General features: G+C 49.1%; 1 long non-coding RNA gene and 1 pseudogene across 1 annotated transcript; both read right to left on the bottom strand.

Moving 5' to 3' along the window:
• Positions 1 to 1,260: 1,260 nt before the first annotated feature.
• LOC125166827 (60S ribosomal protein L27-like) lies at positions 1,261 to 1,593 on the bottom strand (annotated as a pseudogene).
• Positions 1,594 to 8,144: 6,551 nt separating this feature from the next.
• On the bottom strand, positions 8,145 to 24,845 carry LOC125166828 (uncharacterized). Its single transcript, XR_007152547.1, has 3 exons — positions 24,512 to 24,845; positions 11,340 to 11,403; positions 8,145 to 8,308 (listed from the first exon to the last, which is right to left on the bottom strand). It is a non-coding gene; the product is annotated as an uncharacterized LOC125166828 (long non-coding RNA).
• Positions 24,846 to 25,379: the final 534 nt, after the last annotated feature.

Below are 25,379 nucleotides of genomic sequence, written 5' to 3'. Positions count from 1 at the left end.
GAGCCCCACCTCCCTCCCTGCAGGATTTAAAGTGCGTCTCAGGGGTTGAAGGAAAACTAATCAGTCTTGGCATTGAGTAGGTCTTAGGGCAGGGCTAGAAAGGGGTAGGAGGAGAGAGAAAGGAGCAGGTGAGAGAGTGGAGGGGTAGGGGGAAGGGCGGAGGAAAGGAAGGAGCCAGCCAGACACTCTGACACTCTATGTGTTGTTTTATTTAGCCCTCTCACCAAGTGTAGGAAGGAACTATTGTTATCCCCATTTCACAGATAGGAAAAAAATGAGCCTCTGAGAAGTAGCGTGGCCAAGGTCATGCTGCTAATGCCAGCTGGGATTTGAATCTCCTTTTTTTTTTTAATTTTTTAAAAAAAAATTTTTTTTTCAACGTTTATTTATTTTTTGGGACAGAGAGAGACAGAGCATGAACGGGGGAGGGGCAGAGAGAGAGGGAGACACAGAATCGGAAACAGGCTCCAGGCTCTGAGCCATCAGCCCAGAGCCCGACGCAGGGCTCGAACTCACGGACCGCGAGATTGTGACCTGGCTGAAGTCGGACGCCCAACCGACTGCGCCACCCAGGCGCCCCTTGAATCTCCTTTTAGAGAGTTGCAGAGGAGAAAAGGGGGAGAGAGGGGCACCTGGATGGCTCAGTCGGTTAAGCGTCCGACTTCGGCTCAAGTCATGATCTCGCGGTTTGTGAGTTTGAGCCCCACTTTGGGTTCTGTGCTGCCAGCTCAGAGCCTGGAACCTGCTTTGGAGTCTGTGTCTCCCCCTCTCTCTGCCCCTCCCTGGTGCTTGCTCTGTCTCTCTCTCAAAAATAAATAAACATCTTAAAAAAATATATTTTTTTGTGTTTTTTTTTGTTGTTGTCGGGTTTTTTGTTTTTTTGTTGTTTTTTTTTTTTTTGTATTTTTAATGACTGAAACAAAACAGATTTAAAACTGCAGCTTCTGGAAGAACCATTTGTTCTTGCTGGTCTTGTACCTCTCCTCGAACTTGACCTTGGCCTCTCATCAGACCTTGCATTTAAGAGCAGGGTCTCCAGAGGTGCCTGGGTGGCGCAGTCGGTTAAGCGTTCGACTTCAGCCAGGTCACGATCTCGTGGTCCGTGAGTTCGAGCCCCGCGTCGGGCTCTGGGCTGATGGCTCAGAGCCTGGAGCCTGTTTCCGATTCTGTGTCTCCCTCTCTCTCTGCCCCTCCCCCGTTCATGCTCTGTCTCTCTCTGTCCCAAAAATAAATAAACAAACATTGAAAAAAAATTTTTTTAAGAGCAGGGTCTCTGAAGACATCCTTGTTGACAACAGTTTTGTCCAAGGGGATATCCCCAGAGTACCTTGTGGGCATGAAGTGATTGTAGTTATAAACTTTCACAAAAGACTTGATCTTTGACCTCTTGGCGATTTTCTTCTTGCCCATGGCAGCTGTCACTTTGCGGGGATAGAGGTCAATTCCAGCCACCAGAGCATGGCTGTAGGGACAGTCTGAGGTGCCATCATCGATGTTCTTCCCGATGGCCACCTAGCGTCCCGAGTAGCGTCCGGCCAGGACCAGCACCACCTTCCCGGGTTTCATGAATTTGCCCATCTCGACACCAGCTACTCGACCCTATGGCAGAAAGGAAGAAAGCCCACTCTTAAAACTTTTTTAAAAGAGAAAATGGGGAGAGAGTTACATGCACGCTGTTCCCCTTCTTTCATTCCCCCCTTCCCGCCCCCCTTTCCAGCATTTCTCTGTAGTCTGAGCATTTCTCAGGAGCCAGGAAGTCCATCTAATTGCACCTTCCTGTGAATGGTCCCTCTTGAGGGTCCCACAGAGAAGGTGTGCTTTATTTGGTCCAGGGCACTAGAGCACATATGGTACCCATGGGTGGGTGGGTGTTGGGTGAGGGACCATCAGCCAGTCTACCCAATGAACCTGTTGGGAGCCATGCCAGGCTGAGGGGTTTGGTCACTGGAGTTGGACAAAGTGGGACAGGCAGAGACTGAAAAGACCTTGGGCCAGGCAGTCTCCACGGTGGGGGGGGGGGGGGGGGGGGGTTGGGAGCCAGTGGGGAAGAAGATGGGGAGTGGGGCTTTCCAAGAGGCTCTGGGCGCCCCTCACCTCCCTTGTACTTGGTGCTGCTGGCCTGTCACTCATTCACTCAACCAATGTTTATTTAGCACCTGCCGTGCAGCTGGCGGGGGGCTAAGTGCTTCAGTTAGGAAGCAATATGAAGGAGAATAATGCTGTACTTCATCTTTCTAAGAAACACATTTTCCCCCACAATTTTAGCATTTCTGAAATCAGGATATGTCTTTCAAGCAGTGAATTTTGGTTATTTTCAGCAGTGTTTTATTTTTCTTAGAGGTACATGAAGTCATGGTGCATCCAAACCATGACAGCTTAGATTTGATGAAATTTGGTAACAGCTATGCTTACAGTACTTCCTGCATGCCGAGCACTGTCCTAATTGCTCTGCGTGTGTCAGCACATTAGGTCTTCCCATCCGTCGCTGAGGTAGGAATGCTTGCTGTTCCCACTTTAGAGATGGGAAAACTGAGGCACAGACAGGTGCATTCTCATTTCCCCTTCAAGGAGGGGGCAGCACAGAGGCTGCCTGATAAACACCAATGCCAGGCTTGCCACCACGGCAGAGCTGTGGCAACAAAGAAAACCCCAGAAGGGGAGAGCCCCGCCCTGGAAATCTCACACCCAGAGCTGGCTGTGAGGGTCCTCCCAGGCCCTCCCATTTAACCAAAGAGTGATGCCCCCCAGTTCTCTTCTTCCTGCCCCCACTCCCCATCCACCTCTCCTCTGTGTGTGGTTATAGGGGTTAATCACGGAGGCAGCTGTCATTCCTATCAGCCCCACGACTCTCAGCTCAGTCCTGGCCACAGGGAAGGGGATGACGGGATAGGGGGTAGAGGTGCAGAGCTGGGCACGAAGCGCCTCATTATCCCTGGCCCCTCCCTGGGGTAGACACAGCACATTTCTTTCGGCTTGAGTCTCTCCTTTTCCTAATCTGTCTCAGGCTAGGAAGGCCCCTGCTGATAGGGAAGGTTTACAGCAGGGAGGAGAAAAGGAAGAGAAGTTACCAGAAATCCTGTCCCTGTTGCCACCTCCTTTACCAACCACACTCCAAAGCTGGCCAAAGCCACACTGGAAGGCAGAGGGCCTGGAAACCTCCCCCCAAACCTGTGACCCCAGGCAAATCGGTGTGCCTCTCTAGGCCTCAGTTTCACTATTTGGACAATGGGGTTAATTCTCCACAGGAGACCCTGGATGGGAGGGAGGATGGTGCCTAAGAAATGCGATGCTCCAGGCCTTTGTTTCCCTTGCGTCCTCTGTCTCCTGACTATGTCCCCACCCCATTCATTCCTACCCATTCCCTGACCCGACTCTGCCAAGTATTGGGAAATGAAGACCTCACCTGCCAAGAGGGGCTAGGAGGGGCCCTACAGGCCCTGCCAGCAGCCCTGAGCTGTCAGGCTGGCTGCTTTCTCTTGCTGGTGCTGGCAGTAATTAATTAATCCATCCAGAAGCCCAAGGCAGTCATCAGCAGCATCTCACAGATAGAGACTGCAGCAACTCCAGCTGGGTTACGGGCTGGGGGGGGTCCTACCAACGGCGGCCACATGGACCTTGGCTCCTGCAGTCTGAGAGGGGCTGGGAGGGGGGTGGTGGTCATCTTCCCAAGCCCTGTGTGTCTCATGTTTGTTCACTCATTCAACAAACACTGTTAAATACCCGCTCTGTGTCTTGGGTCTGAAAGCAGAGCCTGAGCCAGGGATTCAGACATACATGGTTCATTAAGGGATGCTTGCTTTTCAGGAACTCCTTGTGGAGGAGGGAACTGTCTTAGCTTGAGCTGGTATAACAGAGCACAGAATATATTACAGAATACCACAAGATTGGGTGACTTAAACAGCAGACATTTATTTCTCACACTTTTGGAGGCTGAGAAGTCCAAGATCAAGGTGCTGACAGATTTGGTTTCTGATTAGACCCATCTTCTTGGCTTGCAGACGTCTGCCTTCTCACTGTGTATTGACATGGCCTTTCTTCTGTGCATGTTCGTGGAGAGAAAGAGAGAGAGAAAGGTCTCTCTTCCTCTTCTTGTAAAGGCACCAATCCTGTAATGAAAGTCCCAACCCCATGAACTAATCTAAACCTAATTACCTCCCCAAAATTCCACTTCCAAGTACCATCACACTGGGGATTAGGGCGTCAACATAAGAATTATGCGGGGGCGTGGGGGGTGGGGGTGGGGAACGGGGAGGGAAACACAAATATTTAGTCTATAGCAGGAGTTGAGCATGGATGTGGTCTCTGCTAACACCTAACCCTAGCCTGATCTTCAGGAGGCTTTGGAGCATAAACCACACCACAAAGTTGTCCCCCCCTTTGAGAGGAGGGCCAGCCCTTTTTACCTCCTCATCAGTCAGTCACTAGCTGTGGACTATAGTGGGTGGGTGACCTCGAGGACAAGGTGCTTCTCATTTGCAGTGGGTGATACTCCAGCGAAGGGGCAGCTGGGGGCCCTTTGCAGCCAACGTCCTCAGCAGTTGAGAGATGATATGCCTGCTTTGGTGTAGGGGACCTGGGCAAGGAATCAGCAGGTTCTACCACACCAGCGTTCTTACCACCGGACCAACAGTATCAGCATCATGGGAAACGAACATTGTCAAGCCTGATTCTAGAGACCGTAAATCGGAAACGCTGGGGATGGGCCCAGTGAGCTCTGTTTTCATCAGCCTCCTAGTAATTCTGGTGACTGCTTACTTTGGAGAACACTGACCTGCAGGGTACACAGTGAACAGTGCAGTCACCATCCCATTATCGAGTCCAGTGTGGCCAGACCAGCAGGGCACACGTGGGTCTGTTTGTGGGTTTGTGGGCCCAGATCTGTGGCTGGCAGCTCAGCAGGTTTGACCAGAGTCTCTTGGCAGTGGTGCTACTCCCCCCCATCCCCTCCCATCCCCCCCATAGACCTTTGTCTTCAGAGTCCTCCATAACAGAGGATTTCCCCACCCCCTCATTACACCCAAGGAACATTACCCTTCCTGCCTCATCCTGCCATGGCACCACTATAAGGGAGGAACGTTCATAGTCAACCAGCATGTACTGAGTCTTTTCTGGGCTCACTGTCATAAGCTATTTTATTTGATACCTTTCTATAACACCCTGTGTTGTAGATAGTAGCATCCCTGTTTTACAGCTGAGAAAACCAGGGTTTAGAATAACTTGTTTAATAAGAGAATGAGAACTTGGACTTTTCAGTTTCGAGCTTGGCGTGTATTCTGCTGTAAACAACTTCGGCAGAAGTCAGAATACGGGTTGCCTTGGGTGGGGGATATGGTGGGATAGAGTACTCGGGGGTCTTCTGTGGCTCTGAAGGGCCTTATCTTGATTTGGGACATCCACGTATGCCTAGGTAAAAAGTCCCTGAGCCTTACATTTAAGATTTATGCAGTTTATTGTTTGTAAACCATACCTCATTTTATCTTATTTAAAGTTCATTTATTTTGAGAAAGAGTGAGGAAGGGAGGGGCAGAGAGAGAGAGACAAAATCCCAAGCAGGCTCCATACTGTCAGGGCAGTGCCCTCCGTGGGGCTTGAACCCACGGGGCTCAGATCATGACCTGAGCTGAAATCAAGAGTCAGGTGCTTAACCGACTGAGCTATCCAGGTGCCTCTGTACCTCATTTTAAATTTTTTTTTTTTCAACGTTTATTTATTTTTGGGACAGAGAGAGACAGAGCATGAATGGGGGAGGGGCAGAGAGAGAGGGAGACACAGAATCGGAAACAGGCTCCAGGCTCTGAGCCATCAGCCCAGAGCCTGACGCGGGGCTCGAACTCACGGACCGCGAGATCGTGACCTGGCTGAAGTCGGACGCTTAACCGACTGCGCCATCCAGGCGCCCCTGTACCTCATTTTAAATAATGCAAAAGTAAAAGCCCTAAACAGACACAAAAAACCCAAAATACTATATGACTTCACTTATGTGAGGTATCAGGAGTGGTCAAACTCCTAGCAACCGAGAGCAAATGGTGATTGGCAGGGAGAGGGGGGAGTTGATGGTTAATGGGCACTGAGTTTCAGTTTTGCAAGATGAGGTTCTGGAGGTCATTTGCACAATAAATGTGAATATAGTTAACACTACTAAACTACACACTTAAAAAAGGTTAGGATGGCAAATTTTATATTACGTTTGCCTTATCACAAAAGGAAGATTAAAAAATTAATCTCTCAAAATTTGGCTTTGAGATGTTCCACGGATTGAAAAGGCACTGTGGGATCAATGCTTGCCCTTTGAAGGTGCTGACCGGCGATTGGCCTCCTGAATGAACTGGCTAGAACTTTGGACGCTTGAGGTCAGAGAAGGCAAGCCTTCCCATCTCGTGCTTGAACTCTCTCCTACAACATCCTTGCTAGGTGGTTTCCAGCCCACGCCTAAACACCTTCTGGTTTCAAGGCACTCACTCCATCCACACTCAAGACCAAAGCAGTAATGCTAAATAATGATGGAAACTCTCTCGTTGAATGAAGCCCATCCCCTGCCCTTTGGTTTCTATTCCAAACCTTAGGGCTGTAGAGAATGAATGACATCTTGCACAGGACTGCACTATAGGGTTTCATTTTGCTTCCTGTTTTGTTTTTGACTCCGTATATTCACACTTGTTTTCTTCTCCATTAGCCACATACTTCCAATGTCAGGCATACACCTATTAGATAGGTGTCAGTATGGACACGTATGGACTCTGGCCTTCTGACTCCGCCCCTTTATGTTACATTGCTGAATGGATGGAAGGAATACTCCTGAATGTCACCCCTGCACCAGGACAGCTAGCAATAGCACAGCTATGACGTGGAAGTAAGTGACTGAGAATCAAATAAACATGCCCACTGCACCCAACCCAAACTTAACCTAGTTTCCCCTGAGCTGGATCCCATAAATGCCCACAGCCACTAGGATACCACATAACACGGAGGAAAATGTGAGGAGGGGAAGTCAAAGTGGAAAGAGAAGGGGATCTTAACAGGTTAGGATTAAAATATCTATGTTTGCAGATTTTACAAAGCTATATGATCATGTGAACGTTTTGTCAACTCCCCTCTGAGAATCTTGGAAGGGGCCTATTTAAGTGAGGGGCCCTGAAGCAGCAGCCATATCAGCTCCATGGTGAATCCATCTGTGTCCATGGGTTATGATTTCCCAGAGGTCAGGGCAGCCTGGCAGGTTTTTGAGGACCCTGACCATTCTCCCCTCTTCCCCCTCTTCCCAGGCTTCTATTTTGCTGGTTAAATACGGCCAGTGTCTTCTATGGTTCCTCAAAGACAGGTCCCAGGTTCTTATCCGAGCTGGTATCAGTTTGTCTACATCTCTTTTTTTTTTTTTTAATGTTTTATTTATTTTTGAGACAGGGAGAGACAGAGCATGAACAGGGGAGGGTCAGAGAGAGGGAGACACAGAATCTGAAACAGGCTCCAGGCTCTGAACTGTCAGCACAGAGCCCGACGCGAGGCTCGAACCCACGGACCGCGAGATCATGACCTGAGCCAAAGTTGGCTGCTTAACCGACTGAGCCACCCAGGCGCCCCTGTCTACATCTCTTTAAAAGGATCCAGAACTGACTGACAGGCTGTTCATATCACCTGCCAGGGTAGGACACCTAGGTCTGCACGTACACTGTTTCCCCTACAAGGCCTGGGGGCCAGGCACGGTTCCATCCTCCAGTGCAGGATTAATTTAGCAACTATTTCTGAGTGCTTTGTCTGTGCCGGGCTCTGGGGTGGGCCTCGGGATCCAGTGGAGGGCCCCTGTTCTAGGGGTGTTTACACCCTCAACTTAAAAAGTTAGCTTTTAGCCCCAGTCACAGGGCCTTCTGCAGATCCTTGACTCAATTTCATCTTTTTTTTTTTTTTTTTGACTCAATTTCATCTTATTAGATTTGCTTCACTTGGCCATTCTGCCAAAATCATTTTGGATCTTGCTTCTGTCATGCCCTGTCCCCTCTCTCCCTCCTGGCTTCGTGTCGTCTGTGAATGTGATAAGCCTGTCTGTTATGTCTTCATTGCAGTCTGGGATAACAGTGTTTGACTTCCCAGGACAAGGACAGAGCCCAGAGGCATTAGGAGTTTCCCTCCAGGTGGACATTTATTCCTTAATCAGCACCCTTTGGGGACAGTGGTTCAATCCACTTAATTACACGGTCACCCAGCCACATTTGTCCATCTTGTTCACAAGGACATAAGATGCCTTGTCACATTCCTCAGTGAAGTCCAGACGCACTATGTCTGACACAGTTTTCTTGCCATCAGTCTGGCAACCCTGTCAAAAAAAGAAGAGTGAATTCTGTTCTCCAGCCACAGACACCACACTGTAAAAAAGAAAAAAGAAAGAAAGAAAAACAACAACAACAAAAAACTTTTTACTGAAGCATGCATTCAGAAACAATGCTAAATCATAAATGTACAGCTCTCGGTTAAAGAAATGAAACAACCCTGCCCCCACCCCGCCTCAAGCCCCCTAAGTTCTCCTTCTGGTCACTGCTACCTGCCAAGAGTAACCCCCTTGTGACTTCTCACACCATAGATTAGCTCCTCCCAGTTTTGAATTTCGTGTAAATGAATCATAGAGGATGTATGCTTTTGTATCTGGTTTCTTTTGCCCCACACTATCTGTGAGGCTCACCCATATTGTATATAGTTGTGTGTGCTCATTCTCATGGATACGTAATATTCCATTACACAAATACAGCACGATTTATTTATCCTTTCTACTGCTGATGATTGGAGTTGCCTCCAGTTGAGGCAGTTATGAGTAGCGCTGCTATGAACATTCTGTTATTTATCATCTAGTGCACAGATGTACTTGTAGTTTGAGTCTATCCCTAGGAGCGGAATCTCTGGGTCATGATGTATACATTTTATAGATTTTTGCCAAACAGTTTGGGAAAGTCGTTGTATGATTTCATACTCCCACCAGAAACATATGAACATTCTCACCAACATTTGGTTTGTCGATCTTTTTTATTTTATCCCGTCTGTGGGTGGGATGTGGTGGTATCTCATTGAATTTGCATTTCCCTGATGCCTAACGATGTGGAACACCTTTTCTTGTGCTTATTGGCCACTTGTATGGCCTCCTTTGTGAAATGTCTGTATAAATATTTTGCTCATTTTTCTATTGGGCTGTCTGCCTTTTTCTTATTGATTTGTAGTAGTTTCTTTTTAATTTTTTAATTTTGAGAGAGAGTGCAAACAAGCTGGGGAGAGGGGCAGAGGGAGAGAGGGAGAGAATCTCAAGCAGGCTCCACACTCAGCGGGGCTTAATTCCATGACCCTGGGATCTTGACCTGAGCCGAAACCAAAGGTCAGCTGCTCAACTGACTGAGTCACCCAGGCATCCTTGTAGTTTCTTTTTTATATTCTGGATGTGCACCGACTCTGCTCTTAACTCCAGCCAATTATTCTTTTGCAGATGAGTGTATCTGATGCTCAGAGACAACCGGAAGGGAACGACTATCCCTTTAGGTGATGTCAGAGCCACACCACCGAGGGGGTGACGTCACAGCCGCACCACTGAGGGGGGTGACGTCACAGCCACACCACCGAGGGGCTGGTAGCTCCAGTTGTCAGTGTTCCATAATCAGGTTGCTATGTTGCTCTTGGAAAGTGGTGAGGCGAGGTTGTGTGGAAGATGAGAGAGTCCGGAAGCCACATGTGGAAGGGAAGAGGGCAGAAGGGGCAGCCCCAAAGCCTTGGTGGGGGACTTTGAGGGTCCTTGTCAGAAACCCTGAACATGGGCACTGGCCCCACCACTTCTGAAGGTGTTATCTCAGCTAAGCCACTTAATCTTTTGGGGGATCTATTCTCTCCTCAAGGAAGTACAGACAATACCTATTTCACAGGGTTTTCTGAGGTTAAGTGAGAAAGCAGTTTATCAAATGTAATATTCCATGCAAACATCATGTATGTCTTGGAGTTGGGAGGACTCCATGAGTCTGCCTTAATATAGCAGCTGCTCAATAAATATGCATTGTTGAGTGCCTGCTGTATACTAATCTGGCAGTCTGGTGGTAAAGAGGCTCTGATGTCAAATTACTCAAGTTCAAATGCCAGTTCCATCACTCACTTAGCAATGTGTCATTAAGCAAGTTAATTAGCATCTTTATGCTCCAGTTTCCTTATCGATAAAAGAGGGATAGGCTAGTACCTAACCACACAGCGTCAACGTGTGAACTAAATGAGATAATTTATGTAAAGACCGGTACCAGGCTCATAGAAAGCACTCCTGTTATAATCAGGAGTTTACGTATGTCCTCTCACATAGTCATCCTAAAGAAGCAAGGTGTGCGTTATCATTTCCATTTTATAGGTGAGGAGAGGGTAAGAGAATTGCCAAAGTCATGTGCCCTGTAAGTACCAGTGCTGGGATTTGAACCCAGGCTTCTGTGGGTATGTCGTTAATCTAGTGCATCTAACTGTACTGCCATCCAGCTCATATTTGTCTGTCCTATTTCCAAAGATATTTGGAAAACCCTCGTCAAATGCTTCCCTGGATTTTTGGGTTGGGGGAAGACAGGCCTGAGCCTCTGGATGCAACCACGGGGCAGGTTGGGCCTGCCAGGCCTGGTGTGCAGGGAGAGGAGAGTGAGGCTCTGTGAAGTTCAGGTGCACTGTGCTGCAGAGCCATCGGGACTGGGAGTCTGCAGTGGGTGCTCTCCTGAGCCCCAGGCCAGGCAGCAGGGAGAGCGTCAGAGCTTTCTGTAATGAGCCTGCCACACGACTGGACAGAGACTTATGACTTCTGGTGGCTGGGCTGCCTCCTCCCACTTGTCTTCCCTGGTTATTTATCACATTTGTCCCTCTGGAGAGGCAGGGACATTGCTTACACTGTCCAGAACAGGGAATGCAATAAAGCCAGTTCTACAGGAGGCCCTGAGCCCTGTCCCCTTCACTGAGGGGGGTAGGGGCTTGAGGGGCTCTCCTGGTGGGGGGTGGGGCACCAAAGCCAACCTGAGTTCAGCTTCCCAGAAGGTCTCCAGCAGCGTCTCCAGGACCACAGTGATGAACATCATTAGCTGCCACAGCTAAGCTGGCACTAACCAGACCACTAAGCACCCCAACCCCCACTCATGGTATCGTCCCTCCCACCACCCCAGGCACTGCCACCACCAGTAAGACTGACATCATCTCCGGTGACACCACCTTGAGCTGCCACAGATGGAGATGATGTCACTATCACCAGGATCACTGCCATTATCACCAACAGGAAGATAATTATCAGCCTGGCTTCATTACCCACCCTAGCTTGGCTCAGAGAAACAAGGTAATCAGAGTTTTATGGCTGTTTCTACCTCTGCTCCTGACCTTCATGGCTCCTGGAAGAAGTAGTCCTTCTTGTCTGGCTTTCCTGGTTATCTGGAGATAGAATGGGTTCATGAAAAAAGCTTAGCTCTAGACAGACTTGACCTTGAACTCGTCTGTTCAAGGTCAACAGATGAGAGGCCCAGAGACAGTAAGATGCTTTCCTGTGCCTCAATAGCCTTACCTGTAAAGAGAGGATAGTAAAATTCACCTCACTGTAGGGAATAATTGTAGGGATACCGTAAGGATAACAAAGTGTCTGGACCACTGTAGGTGATCAATACATGGCACACTAAATAACTATCATAATTATCATTATTACAGGATGAAACTGTTTTCTTAGAAACTGCCACTTCCCGGGGCACCTGGGTGGCTCAGTCGGTTGGGCATCCAACTCTTGATCTCAGCTCAGGTCATGATCTTGTGGTTCATGAGATTGAGACCTGTGTTGGGCTCTGCGCTGACACCATGGAGCCTGCTTGGGATTCTCTCTCCCTTTCTCTGCCCACCCCCCCCCCCCAATAATAAATAAACTAGGAAGGAAGGAAGGAAGGAAGGAAGGAAAGAAAGAAATGGCCAATTCCCAAAATGGCAGGCTCCTTGTGTCTGTCCAGAGCATCTCCTGGACCTCCCATCCTGGACACCTAGCCCAGGACAGTGGCTTCCCTCTCTCCATCCTGCTGCCTGACCCAGTTTCTGTGAAAACCCAAGTTTCTCCCTAAGCAGAGGCAGCAGTCACATCTCCAGGTCTCATCGTCCTATTAGGACAACATCAGTGTAAACATTAGTTATTCACAAACCCAATTACATTTTGATTGCTCTGACCCAACCGAGATTGGGGTTACTCTCAATCCACATTTATTTTTTGGCACAAGCTTCCTAAGGTGCGGGAAGAGGAAAACAACCTCCCTCCTCCTCCACTGCACCAGGCAGGAATCTTCTCCTGGGCTTCCTCATTCCTTCTCTGTCTGTGCTCCAGAATGTGACCGTCCCTGGGCACTCTGCTGTTGAATGGACAGCAGGAGGGGCTGGGCCAGGGAGAAAGGGAAGTCCAGATTCCTTTGGAATTTCAGTAAGAAGGAAAGGAGAGCCTGTAACAGGGAAGGGGGAGGAGGCAACAGAAAGGGCACAGGAGGATGTCTTTGGCCAGCTAGGGGACTGAGAGAGGAGCTGCCTATGTTTGGGGTGAGGGTGGCAAGCTGCTTCCCAGCACCTGGGACACCATGCTCCCACAATCTCGGCTGCACCCTTCCTTAACATGTCCCAACTTGAGCTCTGGATCTGCCCCCCAAAACCTGCTTCTCCCAATGTTTTCTCCATCCTTGTAAGGGATGCCCGGACCAGTTGCCTGGGCCAGAAACTCAGTCCAATTCATTAGCAAATCTTGTTGGCTCTACTCAAAATATGTCTAGAATGTGGCGGTTTCTTACCGCCTCCCCCACTCCCAATCCTGGTCCAAGGCACCATCATGGTCTCTTGCCTGGCTGACTGTAATAGTCCCCTAAGTGGTATCCCCTTCAGCTGTAGTCTATTCTCAACACAGCCACCAAAGCAGCCCTTCTAAACGTGTAGTTGACCAAGTCATTTCCCCACTCAGAATGCTGCAGTGGGTCCCCGTTTCACCCAGAGTAAAAGCCAAAGTCTTAAGTGCCTATCTGACCTGACCTGGCCTCCTGCCTTCTCTCTGACTCTGTCTCTATTATTCTCCCCTCACTTGCTCTGCTCCAGCCACAAAGATGCCAAGCACAGTCCCGTCTCTGGCATTTGCATTTGCAAATGTTTCCTGTGCCCAGGAAACTTCCTTCCAGATATGCACATGGCTTGTTCCTTCATCTCCTTCAGACCTCTGCTCAAATGTCACCTTGTCAATGAAGCCATCTCTATCTGTCAGGTCCCTGCAGAAAACAGATGGCACGCTCAAATTCAGATCCTCTGAAGAGGCTTTACAGAGACGTGGGCAGGGGGGTGGGAAACCACACGGATAGTGCAGGAGCCCTAGGCTATTCACAGTGAAGAGCTATGACCATCCCAAGGCGAGATGATGGGATACTGCGGTTGGTATGGCAGTTAGGTCGGAGGGAGGGAGGCAGCCAGCCCACAGGTTTTCCGCCTTCCCTCTGATCTCCTGTGGGGCTTCCGATTGGCCACACTTAACAGACACCAGACAGCAGGGGGTCTGGGTGATGCAGTCCACGTGGGTCAGCCTCCAGGGGCACAGCACTGGGTGAAGGGTAGAGAAGGGTGGAGAGTGGGTCTGGAGACGCAAAGGGATGATGGTTAGATCATCACTCACGACTGCACTACTTACATATCACTCCCAGAACTCTGTCCTTCTTCCCGCTTATTCTTCTGTATCCCACTTATCACCTTCTAAAACACCATACAATTTTTGTTTATGTTTACCCACTGGATTGTAAACTCCACGAGGACAGAGATTTTGTCTGCTTTCATCCACTAATGTATCCCCAGTACCTAGAACAGAGCCCAGTAAATCATAAAAGGTTAATACATATGTGATGAAGAAGTGAATGAGTGAGTAAAAGAGGGGAGCAGCGTGGGAAGGGCTAGGTGAGATCCAATGGGGCCTGAGAGCCCTGGATTTCACCCTGGGAATTGCCATCTGTAATGAAGAAAGAATGCATTTGTGGTTCAAGTAATTGGTAGTAACTGACGGTAATTTCAAGTAATTAAACACTAATTAATTCAATGAGTCAGTAATGTATTTATTTATGGTATCTGTGTTTGTTTCCTTATAAATATTGGTATTACTTTTGTCACGTAATTAAAATTCACTGGGGAAGTCAGTGAGGTTCCCGGGGGTTACAGAGGCTTGGCTTGGTCTGGACCAGGAATGAGCAGTGGGACCAAGGTTGGGTGAAGGCTGAGGTCGGAGTTCACTTGGTGTGGGGTGGGCCAAAGCAGGCACTGGTAAGGGGTTTTGCACTTTTGGCTGATGTTAGTTTGGGGTCGGGGATTAAGACACTTAACCACAAAATCTTTTCAAACTTCATGACTTCTTTTATTCCCCTCCACAACTCAGAAGTATTCTTTTTAGATTGGAATACATGAGGTCCATGGGGGTCATTGAGTATAGGAGGTCTTTCCCTCCCTGGACTTCTTTTCTAAGAGAACAGCAGTATCTTGAGCTCTTGGCCTTCTGCCCTGAACTCTGGTCTCCTAGGCATGAGACCAACTATTTCTGGGCTGGACAGAAGATGGAGAAGGAGAGGAAAAGGGGATACCCCAGCTTGTAGGCCCCAAAGGACCCAGAGCAGGATCTGAAGGGTTGAGAAAAATTGAATGGGGGTGAGTGGTGCTGGGGGAGAGCACAAGCTCATAACAGGCAAGTTCAAGGCTCTGGGGGGTTCTCAATGACTTTGGGCCAGGCAGGTATAAGTATCCTGGTCACACAGATGGACAGACACGAAATGACACAGAATGACGGCACCCATAGAAGACACCGCCCTCCTTTTTCTAGATTCCCAGCCCACATTCCTCATCAACCTCAAACTGGCAGTGTCCAGCCTTAGGCCAAAATGTAAACCTCCCCTCCCCCATCGTACTTTGCTTTTTAATGTTTTTATTTAGTTTTGAAGGAGAGAGAGACAGACAGACAGACAGACGGAGCATGAGCGGGGGAGGAGCAGAGAGAGGGAGACACAGAATCCAAAGCAGACTCCAGGCTCTAAGCTGTCAGCACAGAGCCTGATGCGGGGCTCGAACTCACGGACTGTGAGATCATGACCTGAGCAAAGTCGGACGCTCAACTGACTGAGCCACCCAGGTGCCCCCCTGTACTTTGCTTTTTAGACCCTCAATGGCCACTGGGCAACTTACACTTATTACAGGTTAGAAAAAAGACAAATGGGCATGAAGAAAGCAGAGAAAGAAGTGGGGGTGGGGGGTAAGGGCTGGATGTCTCAGAGGCTATAGTATGTAAGAGATCTCTCTCTTCACGTGCTTTCTCCAACTGCTGCCCTCCTTCCCCTTCCAAAGTGGCAGCAGGGAGGTGTTCAGGCACAGGTTCTGGAATCAGATGACATGGGGTTAGATTCTGGCTGTTTTACCACTTCCTCTCCATATGATGTGTTGGACAATTTGCTTAACATCTCTGAGCCTCAGTTTTCTTTTTTTTTTTTTTTTTTAAATTTTTTTTTTCAACGTTTATTTATTTTTGGGACAGAGAGAGACAGAGCATGAACGGGGGAGGGGCAGAGAGAGAGGGAGACACAGAATCGGAAACAGGCTCCAGGCTCTGAGCCATCAGACCAGAGCCCGACGCGGGGCTCGAACTCACGGACCGCGAGATTGTGACCTGGCTGAAGTCGGACGCTTAACCGACTGCGCCACCCAGGCGCCCCTGAGCCTCAGTTTTCTTATCTGTGAAATGGGGATAATAATAGTATCTCTCCCATAAGAGATGTTTATAATGTTATATATCGCAGTGTGGGAAGGGCAATATATATAACAATACATTGTTATAATGTTTAAATACACTTATGCACATAAAGCACTTAGCCCATGTAGCCTGGAAGGCAGAAAGTGCTTAATCTGCCTTAGTTATTAGAATAACTAATGTAGGTGTCCAGCCACCATGACTCGCTTTTTGAGTGCCAGCTTGGCCTCATCTGTAACCACAAAGAATCTCATATCCCTGTTGGTGTTGACCGGCCCTAAGAATTCTCCTTTCAAGGGCTCGGATGAAAGAGGACTGTCCTTCGAGATCTGACCTGGGCATCTTTTTGCAGCAGACCTATACTCATGACTCTGCTTTACGCAGAGGCCTTTCCTCTACCCCTGCTTCTCTCCGGCAGCCCGGCCTGTGGAGTGGCCCCAGCTGTGGAGTGACGTCCGGCTTCAGGTTTCTTACTATGTCTCTGTGACTCACCACCATGGCAGTCTTGTTCTGCCTCACTGCCTCTGTCTCGCTGTCTCTGACCCGGTCCTGGCCTCTCTGGCCTGTCTTTCATTTCCCCTTCTCCGTTTCCCCTTTGTTCTCTCTGTTTGTCTCCCTTAATTAGCCATACTTTGGAACCGAAGTGTTTTTATTATGTTTTATTTATTGAATGGCTGTACGTTTCCTGTTCTTAATTTAAAAGGCAGATCGATAAAATGCTTTATAGTCCTTGCTTAAAACAAAACAGAACTAAGTTAAGTTGTTCTTGGTTCATAGGACTCTTTCTTGCCTATTTCTTTTTTCACAGGAAGAAAACGTTCCTCATCCCTATTCCCTTAACTGACAAGAACACTTAATTCACCCACTGGCTCTTTCATTCAGTTAATTACTCATTAAACAGCTATTGAGCCCCGTCTGTGTGCCAAGCACTGCGCAGGACTCAGGTGCCACGCAGAGACTTACCAAGCCCTGTTCCTGCCCACAAGGGGCTCCTAGCTAGCTGGGGAAACTTGTTTGGGCACCGGCACGTGCCAGAAAATGTTAGCGGTGCCGTGTCAGTGTGTGATAGCATTGGAGGTGGCACAGGTAGGGAGTGGGAAAGGCTTCCTGCGTGGGCAGCAAGCTGGGCTACGAATTCAAAGATGAGTCGATGTCTTGATTTGGGCTCTCCCAGAAGCAGACCCGAAGACCAGAGAAGGAGTAGAGGTAGTTAATTCGGGAGGATCCCAGGCTGCACTAGCAGGGGAGTCGATACAGGGGACACCAAGGAGCAGGTTACCACTGTGGGCAACGGGGGCGCCCTCCTTCCAGAGGCTCTGGGAGACTGTGCAGAGCACATCTCCGAGTTGTCTCAACTGAGCGGTGAAGGAGCTGGAGTATTTATACTCCTGTCGACTCCCACCAGTCATTGGTGTGGGCCTCCCTGGAAAGTATTGACTCCTCCACACTCCTGACGAAGTGGGCGCTGGTGGTCAGAGAGAGCCGTCACGCAAAGGATGTGGGTTCTGGGAGTTGGGGGTCAGGCTGGTGTTCACCGAGGCGATGAGGACAGGGTAGTGCAGTGGGGCACCAACATCATCTGATACAATAGGTGTTGGGGAAGGGGAAGGGAATGCTAGTCAGGTGGTAAGTGTGAACACACAAAGGGTGTGGTGACCCTAGGAGCCCACACGTAGTTCTGCACGGATCCATATTTCAAGTCCAGAGATTCTGGCATCGTGTGGCCTGGGCCTCAGCTTCCTCATTTATAGAAGGGGATATAGAAACACCTTCCCTCCTCATCCAAGATGATTTGCACAGACCTCCCAATGTGGACCCTGCAGAACAGGGCCCACGTCAGCCCTTTCCTTGAATTTCTCCACCGTGCCTCCTGCCAGCCTCCGAGGCTCTGGATATTTGAGGCTATTTATGATGCCCTGTCGATATCTGTCTTGGCGGAGGAGCCTGGAGGGGGACGGATGGAAGCTGGGGCCCTATCCATCAGTCACTTGGCTGCAATCTCTAAAGAGATTTTAATTGTGAGCTCAGATTTACTCCAGTCATCAGCAGTGCCCGCCCGCCTCTTTACTGGCCGAGAGCGGGGCCTGCAGGCCCGCTGTGGTTTGCCAAATGGACGTCTTGTGGCAACGCTGAGGAAATATTTGCTGCAGTGAAACAATGTGCCCGGCGGAAAGCAATCGTCCTAAATCGCCCCCTGACAGTGCGCCAGAGCTCTACCGGGGGCTCCTTCCACTGAACTCACAGCTATTTTTCCGGAGCTGTATCCCTGCTACCTGCCCAGAGAACAAGGACAACCGTCTCAGACTGAATTGGAGGGAAACTGAGGCAGGGAGCATCACTCAACTTCTTCTGGGCCGTGTGCCAGAGGGGATAGTAGGGGAACAAGGTGGAAGGGGGTACACTGGGGGTGGCATGGGAGACAGAGCCCTGGGTTAGGAAGACCTGTCCCAGGCCCAACCTGGGCAAAAGAGATAGTAAATGTCATCCCCACTTATAGCTGAGGACACAGAGGCCCGAGATTGCACAGCAAGTTATGATGGAAGAAGCTGGGAATCTTGAGCATTGGTCTTCTGGGGTTTTGCATAGGGTTTTGTCTGTGGACCCCTGCGTATCCCTTTCTGAACTCCTTTTTCCTACGTCTCAAGGCTTCTTTGCTCCCTCTTCAGAGGACGAGGGCCCTTTCACTCTCAAGATTTGCTCTGGAGCAGTGACCTGCTTCCAGGAGCTTGTCCCTATCAGTGTGTTTAAGTGGCCATACCCCGGATGTGGTCAAGTCTTCTCTCTGCCTGTGGGGTACACCTACTTGATCAAAGGAGAACCTCTGGGGGAGAGGAGAAAGAGAAACTGGAGGAGGAGGAGGAGGAAAAGAAGAGATCCTTCCTAGATTGTGAAGTCACCCAAATAAAGCCTCCTGTTCTGCCTTCAGGGCTCAGGACTCAGGAGCAGGTCTGGCCTTGGTGAACATTCCCTTTGACCCAAGCCTGTTGTTGCAGAATTTATCCAACAGAAAAAACAATGCCCACAAGAATCTCATACATGATATCTACTGTCACAGTGCTGGTGATAGAAAAAAAAAAAAACTACAAAAATGAATGTCCATTAATAGGAGAATGGTTGACTAAATCATGGTCCAATTTGGGAATATCATGCAACTATCAAAAAGGAGGAGGGGCAGCTGCTGGCTCAGTAGGTTGAACATCCGACTCTTGATTTCAACTCAGGTCATGATCCCAGGGTTGTGGGATCAAGCACCTTGTTGGGCTCTGCACTGGGCATGGAGCCTGCTTAAGATTCTCTCTCTTCCCCCATTCTCCCTCTGCTCCTCCCCTGCTCATGCTGTCTCTCTTAAAAAAAGAGAGAGAGAGAGAGAGAGAGAGAGAGAGAGACAGACCTAAAGGTTGACTTGGAAATTCACACAGGAAAAAATCAAGTTGCAGAATAAAGTGTGTGTTTGAATTTCATTTTTAAAAACTTTCATACGTTTGTATTTTGGGGGTTAGGTAAGTAAAAGCATTTGGAGGGTTCAGATAAGGATCAGGTTCAGTTGTGAAAAATAGAAAAAAAGACCACATAGCAATAGGTTTTTTTTTAGTTTATTTATTTATTTTGAGAGAAACAGAGACAGCATGAATGGCTGTGGAGCAGAGAGACAGGAAGACAGAGAATCCCAGGCAGGCTCTGCATTGTCACTGCAGAGCCAGACCCGTGGCTCAATCCCACAAACCGTGAGATCATGACCTGAGAAGAAACCAGAAGCTGGATGCTTAACCAACTGAGCCACCAGGAACCCCTAGTTTTTGGGGTTTTTTAAAGCTTTCTTTCTTTCTTTCTTTCTTTCTTTCTTTCTTCTTTCTTTCTCTTTCTTTCTTTCTAGAGAAAGAGAGGCAGAGTGTGAGCAGGGGAGGGGCAGAAAGAAGAAAAAGAGAACCCTAAGCAAGCTCCATGCTGTCAGTGCAGAGCCCAATGGGGTTTGAACCCATGAACTGTGAGATCATGACCTGAGCCAAAGTCAAGAGTCAGACGCTCAACCAACCAAGCCAGCCGGGAGCCCCAAAAGTTTTTTTTTAAGTTTATTTATTTGTTTTGAGAGAGAGAGTGAGCACAAGTGGGGGAGGGACAGAGAGAGAGGGAGAGAGAGAGAATCCCAAGCAGGCTCTGTGCTATCAGCATGGAGCCCAACATGGGGCTCAATCTCATAAACCATGAGATCATGACCTGTGCCAAAACCAACTGAGCCACCCAGGTGCCCCAAAACAACAGTTTTTTAAACAGGATAAAGTTTACTTCTCTCTCACTTAAGAGTTTTGGAGGTGGGGCGCCTGGGTGGCTCAGTCGGCTAAGCATCCGACTTCAGCTCAGGTCACGATCTCGCAGTTCATGGGTTCGAGCCCCGTGTCGGGCTCTGTGCTGACAGCTCAGAGCCTGGAGCCTGTTTTGGATTCTGTGTCTCCCTCTCTCTCTGACCCACCCCGTCCATGCTCTATCTCTCTCTGTCTCAAAAATAAATAAACATTAAAAAAATAATTAAAAAAAAAAGTTTTAGAGGTAAGTGGTTTAGGACTGGTGTGGTAGTTCTATTCCTTGAAGTCCTCCAAGTTTCTTCTAGCCACCATGAGTGGCCTCCATTTCCATTTCTTCATCTTATCGCCCAATATGGCTGCTTTAGCTTCAGCCATCATTTCAACATCCTAACCAACTGAAAGGAGGAAGGCACCAAGAGTAGCATGCCTTCTTCACTTAAAAGTTCACTTCCTCAGGGCGCCTAGGGTGGCGCAGTCGGTTAAGCGTCCGACTTCAGCCAGGTCACGATCTCACGGTCCGTGAGTTCGAGCCCCGCATTGGGCTCTGGGCTGATGGCTCAGAGCCTGGAGCCTGTTTCCGATTCTGTGTCTCCCTCTCTCTCTGCCCCTCCCCCGTTCATGCTCTGTCTCTCTCTGTCCCAAAAAATAAATAAATAAATAAACTTTGAAAAAAAAAAAGTTCACTTCCTCAAAGTCTCATATATTAATTTTGGATACATCCCATTCACCAGAACCTATTCTCATTACCACACACAGCTGCAAGGAAGGCTGGGAAATGTAGTCTTCATTCCCAGTGGCCACCTGCCCACCTAAAAGTCTTTTAGGAAGAAGAGTATACATATAGGGGATTGCCTTTGCCCAGGAGAAGGAAACTTGATATTGATCACTTTAGGGAAGAGGTTTGGGGCATGGAAAGTAGTCAAATATTAGGGTTTTTAAAATATCCTACAGTTAATGCTTGACCTATTTGAGTTATTATTAAAAATGCATTACTTTATTGCTTTTGTAACAAAGAATCCCAATAACATATTTCTTTTTTCTTTTTTTAATTTTTTTTTAACGTTTATTTATTTTTGAGACCAAGAGAGACAGAGCATGAACAGGGGAGGGGCAGAGAGAGAGAGAGAGACACAGAATTGGAAGCAGGCTCCAGGCTCTGAGTCATCAGTCCAGAGCCCAACGCGGGGCTCGAACTCACAGACTGTGAGATTGTGACCTGAGCTGAAGTCGGACGCTTAACCAACTGAGCCACCCAGGCGCCCCCCCAATAACATATTTCTTAAAAACCTCTCTGATTGGGTGGCTCAGTCAGGTGAGCATCTGACTCTTATTTTGGTTCAGGTCAAGATCTCACAGTTTGTGAGTTCAAGTCCCACGTAAGGCTCCACGCTGTCAGCTGTCAGCCTGTTTGGGATTCTCTCCCTCTCTCTCTGCCCCTTCCACTTCTCATTCTCACTTGCTCTCTCTCTCTCTCTCTCTCTCTCTCTCTCAAAATAAATAAATAAACTTTAAAAAAAAAAGTTTAAAAAAAACCCTCTCTGATTGCTTTGTTTCTTTTAGAATAAACTCAATCTCTTAGCATGGCATTCAGAGCCCTCTCAAATCTGCCTAGGCCACACTTTGCAACCTCTTCTGTGCACCTTGTTATGGCCACACTTTTTTTTTCTGTGAACCACCCCCTTTTCCCTGTGAACTGCCTCCCTCTGTGACTCTGTATATTCTGGTTCCTCTTCCTACAATGACTTTTCTGCTCTTTGTCTCATCTTTACAGATGCCACTCAAGGAAATCGTGCTCTGGGTGGTCGCCCCTCTCCTTGCACCTCCGCTGCCTTCAGTCTCCTTGTGAGCACACACTGTGCCCTCTGGTGATTCATCCCCTCTGCATCCACTTTCCCCATTAGACCAGGAGCCCCTCAAGGGCAGGGGTAGGGACTGTCACTCATTTGCTCGTATCTTCTGGCACTTACTTACAATGGTACTTGTTTCATAGGAGGTGCTCAACGAATGTGCCAGAGATTCCCTGCAAGCATCACCTCATTTCATCTTCATGTCAACCCGTGAGGTCAATACCATCATTCTCCGTTTTACAGGAGTGGGTGGCAGTACTGCAGAGTGGTTATAGACAAGGAGCCAGGCAGGCCTGAGTTCATGTAATAATACCTGGGTAAGTTACTTAACTGTCCAGTGTTTCCCCATCTGAAAATCAGAGCTCATGATATAGGTCAGCATACAGTAGACACTCAATAAATGGCAGTAATTATGGACTATCAGATGGCTGGGGCTAGGATCTTTGTCTCTTCCTTCCTCTCTATAGCCCTCCTCCACTCAGGTGGAATCATACTGCCCACATCCTTTGCCCAGCCCTGTGGCCAGGTCCAGGACAGGTCAAGTCCAGCCCAGCCTATCCTCTCACCAGCCCTGATGTGGAAGCTGGAGGAACAAGGGGGCAGAAGCTTGATGTCCCTTAAGCGATCATACTTTCTTCCCAGTGTGTTCTCCTATGGCTTTTCCACACCTGGCTCACCAGTCTGGGCAGAGTCTTTGCAGCTGGTTCTGGTTCCCTCCTCATTTAAAAAAAAAATTTTTTTTAACGTTTATTTATTTTTGAGACAGAGAGAGACAGAGCATGAACAGGGGAGGGGCAGAGAGAGAGGGAGACACAGAATCTGAAGCAGGCTCCAGGCTCTGAGCCGTCAGCACAGAGCCCGACGCGGGGCTTGAACTCACGGACCGTGAGATCATGACCTGACCTGAAGTCGGATGCTTAACCGACCAAGCCACCCAGGCGCCCCTCCCTCCTCATTAATAAGAAGGGACTTTCTCTGTCTGCAGGACCCTGAGTCACCCTTCTGGAGTTGAGATGGGACATTGGCAGATGTAGTTTTCCAGGACCCTGAAAAGAACAGGTGCCAAATGGGGGAAGAGACCCTTACCCCATCACCCCCATTGTCGGTCAATACCCACCCTGGCAGCCTGCCTGTACAGCTTCTGGCTTGGCAGCCCTCCCTCCCTCCCATCCTTTGGCACCCATTCCCTGGGTCTGCCACCCCAGGAAGAGAAATCATCCTAAACTGTGGGAAGAGAACAAAAACAGGCTTCCCATGCAGAGGAGCAAGATTCTTCTAGCCTAAGCCTGGGAGCCCTGTGAATTCAGCCTGTAGATGACCTTAACTGGACTATACACACACACACACACACACACACACACACACACACACTCAGAGGCTAGCAGTGGCCTCCCTGGGGACCCCACAGCTCCTCCCTAGAGTCCTGTGTGGTCAGAAATCATCAAACCTTCTACCCCATATGTCTAACTATGGCCCCATAGTTAGAGGCCATGCAGAGAAGAAAATGTCTGCCCCTCCTCGTCCTCTGGCTTCTGTTAATATCCACAACCACCACCTCATCCAATGATACCTTCTGTACTGAGCCAAGTGGAAGTCAGAAAACTGTTGAACCAGGCTCTAACTTTGGTCACACATGCACAAACAAACATGAGCAGAAGCATTTGGGAGGGGGAAGGTCAGGGAATGAGCACAGAGGATTCTGGAAGGATCTACCATGAGCCTCCAAAAGTGGATGGTGAGTTCTGTGGCTGATTGCTGGGAGGGAAATCTGGGATTCATTCTCCTTTCTGGGTGGGGGAGGTGAGCCAGTAGGCAGAGGCACATGACCTTTTACCAGGCAGACCAGGTGACTTCTGGGTTCTGGGGTCTGAAGCCCTGGCTCCCACACCTCATCCTCTTTTGTCACTTGTTTTCCTGTTCTGAGGCTGTGTGTTTAATGGCCAAGTCCTGACTTTCCCTCAGCCAGGTGGGAGTGGGGTAGGTGCAGAAACCTCAGCCTCCATCACCAGAAAGGGGCCTCCTGAAGGCCAGAACCTGTGTCCTCCAGCAGACACGGAATGACTTCTCCTGTCACAGCAGGTACTGATTCCAGAGGATGGACCCTGCCTCCCACCACCAGGCTGCGCACCCAGCTCTGGCCTCAGCGGCCCTCAGCTGGAGTGGGGGGTTTGGGCAAGAAGAGGCGGCAGGAAGAGACCTCCTGTCTCTGCCCTCTGCCCCCACCCCAAATTGCCTCCTTCACCTTTCCCAGGTTGTGTTTACCTTGGCCTCCTCCTCCTGCCCTGTTCTCCCAGCCGATCTGATTGCTGTAATTAGTTAATCAGTAACTGGCATAATTTCCTCCTGATTAATGCAGAAATAATCACCCGCCAGGGCTGCCAGCAATTTGCTTATCAGAGTCACTTTGAAACAGCTTTGAAAATGAGCGATTGGCACCTTCCTTGGGGTTAAAATTAGAGCCTGAGGAGCCCGCCCTGGGCCATGGGCGTCTGGGATATTGGGAGGGGCCCACAGGGGAGCCCCCACCCCACTCCCTGTGCAGGGGCCTCCCCTCTGGTCGGGGGCGGGGCAGGCACACCCTCGGCCTCCGGGGTCTCCCTCGGTCTCACCGGACTGACCTGTGAGCGGTCAAGGTCCTCCAGGCTGCTTCCGGTTAGCCCTGGGCTCAGCTGCACCCCAGGGCAGCACGGAGCTTCCGGAGCTGGCGAGCGCCAAGGTCCCCACGGCGTCTGGCTCCAAAAATGTTTGCCCAATGGATGGAGGAGAGATGCTGTTCCTGCCACCGCCACGCCTGCTACACGGGGCTCCCGGAGACACGGGGAGGCAAGGCGCACTTAACTCGCTCACACCTTGCAGCCAGGCGGTCATTTGAAGGGCGGGTGGCGGGGTACTGCGGCGCCTTCCGGGAAGGAGCTGGCAGGTGGAGACCAGGCATGAGGCTTGTCCAGGAGTAGGAGGCTGTTGGTAAAGGGACAGGGCAGGGCGATGGCCCAGAAGGAGGGGCCTGGCCTAGGTGGCAGTAACAACAACAACAACAACAACAGCAATGATAATAATAATAGCAGGAGTGAAAGACAACCACCCAACCTCTTATGGAGTACAGGAATCGTACTACCTTCTTTACATACATTATGTCATTTAATCCTTATGAGATAATAATAAACACTTAAGGAGCACATAACTATGTGCCAGTTCTGCTTCTTCATTTTTATAAATTTACTTTTAATTATGGAAAATTTCAAGCAAACACAGAGAGAATTGTAATAGCGAACAACTCCTAGGTACTCAACGCCCCGTTTCTGCAATTTATTAACACTTTCCTAATCTTGTTCCATCTCTTCCACCCTCCATTCTTGTACCTGTTTGAATATTTTAACACCAGTGCCAGTTCTATCATTTCACCTGTAAAATGAGATGCAGGTAAGAACATGATCCTCACCGGGTTGTTGAAGGATGTAATGAGATCGTGCATGCCTAGGTCTTAGG

The sequence above is a fragment of the Prionailurus viverrinus genome, chromosome B2 (assembly GCF_022837055.1).
Source record: "Prionailurus viverrinus isolate Anna chromosome B2, UM_Priviv_1.0, whole genome shotgun sequence".
In the NCBI taxonomy this organism is placed as follows: Eukaryota; Metazoa; Chordata; class Mammalia; order Carnivora; family Felidae; genus Prionailurus; species Prionailurus viverrinus.
This window is presented reverse-complemented; position numbering and strand designations above follow the sequence as displayed.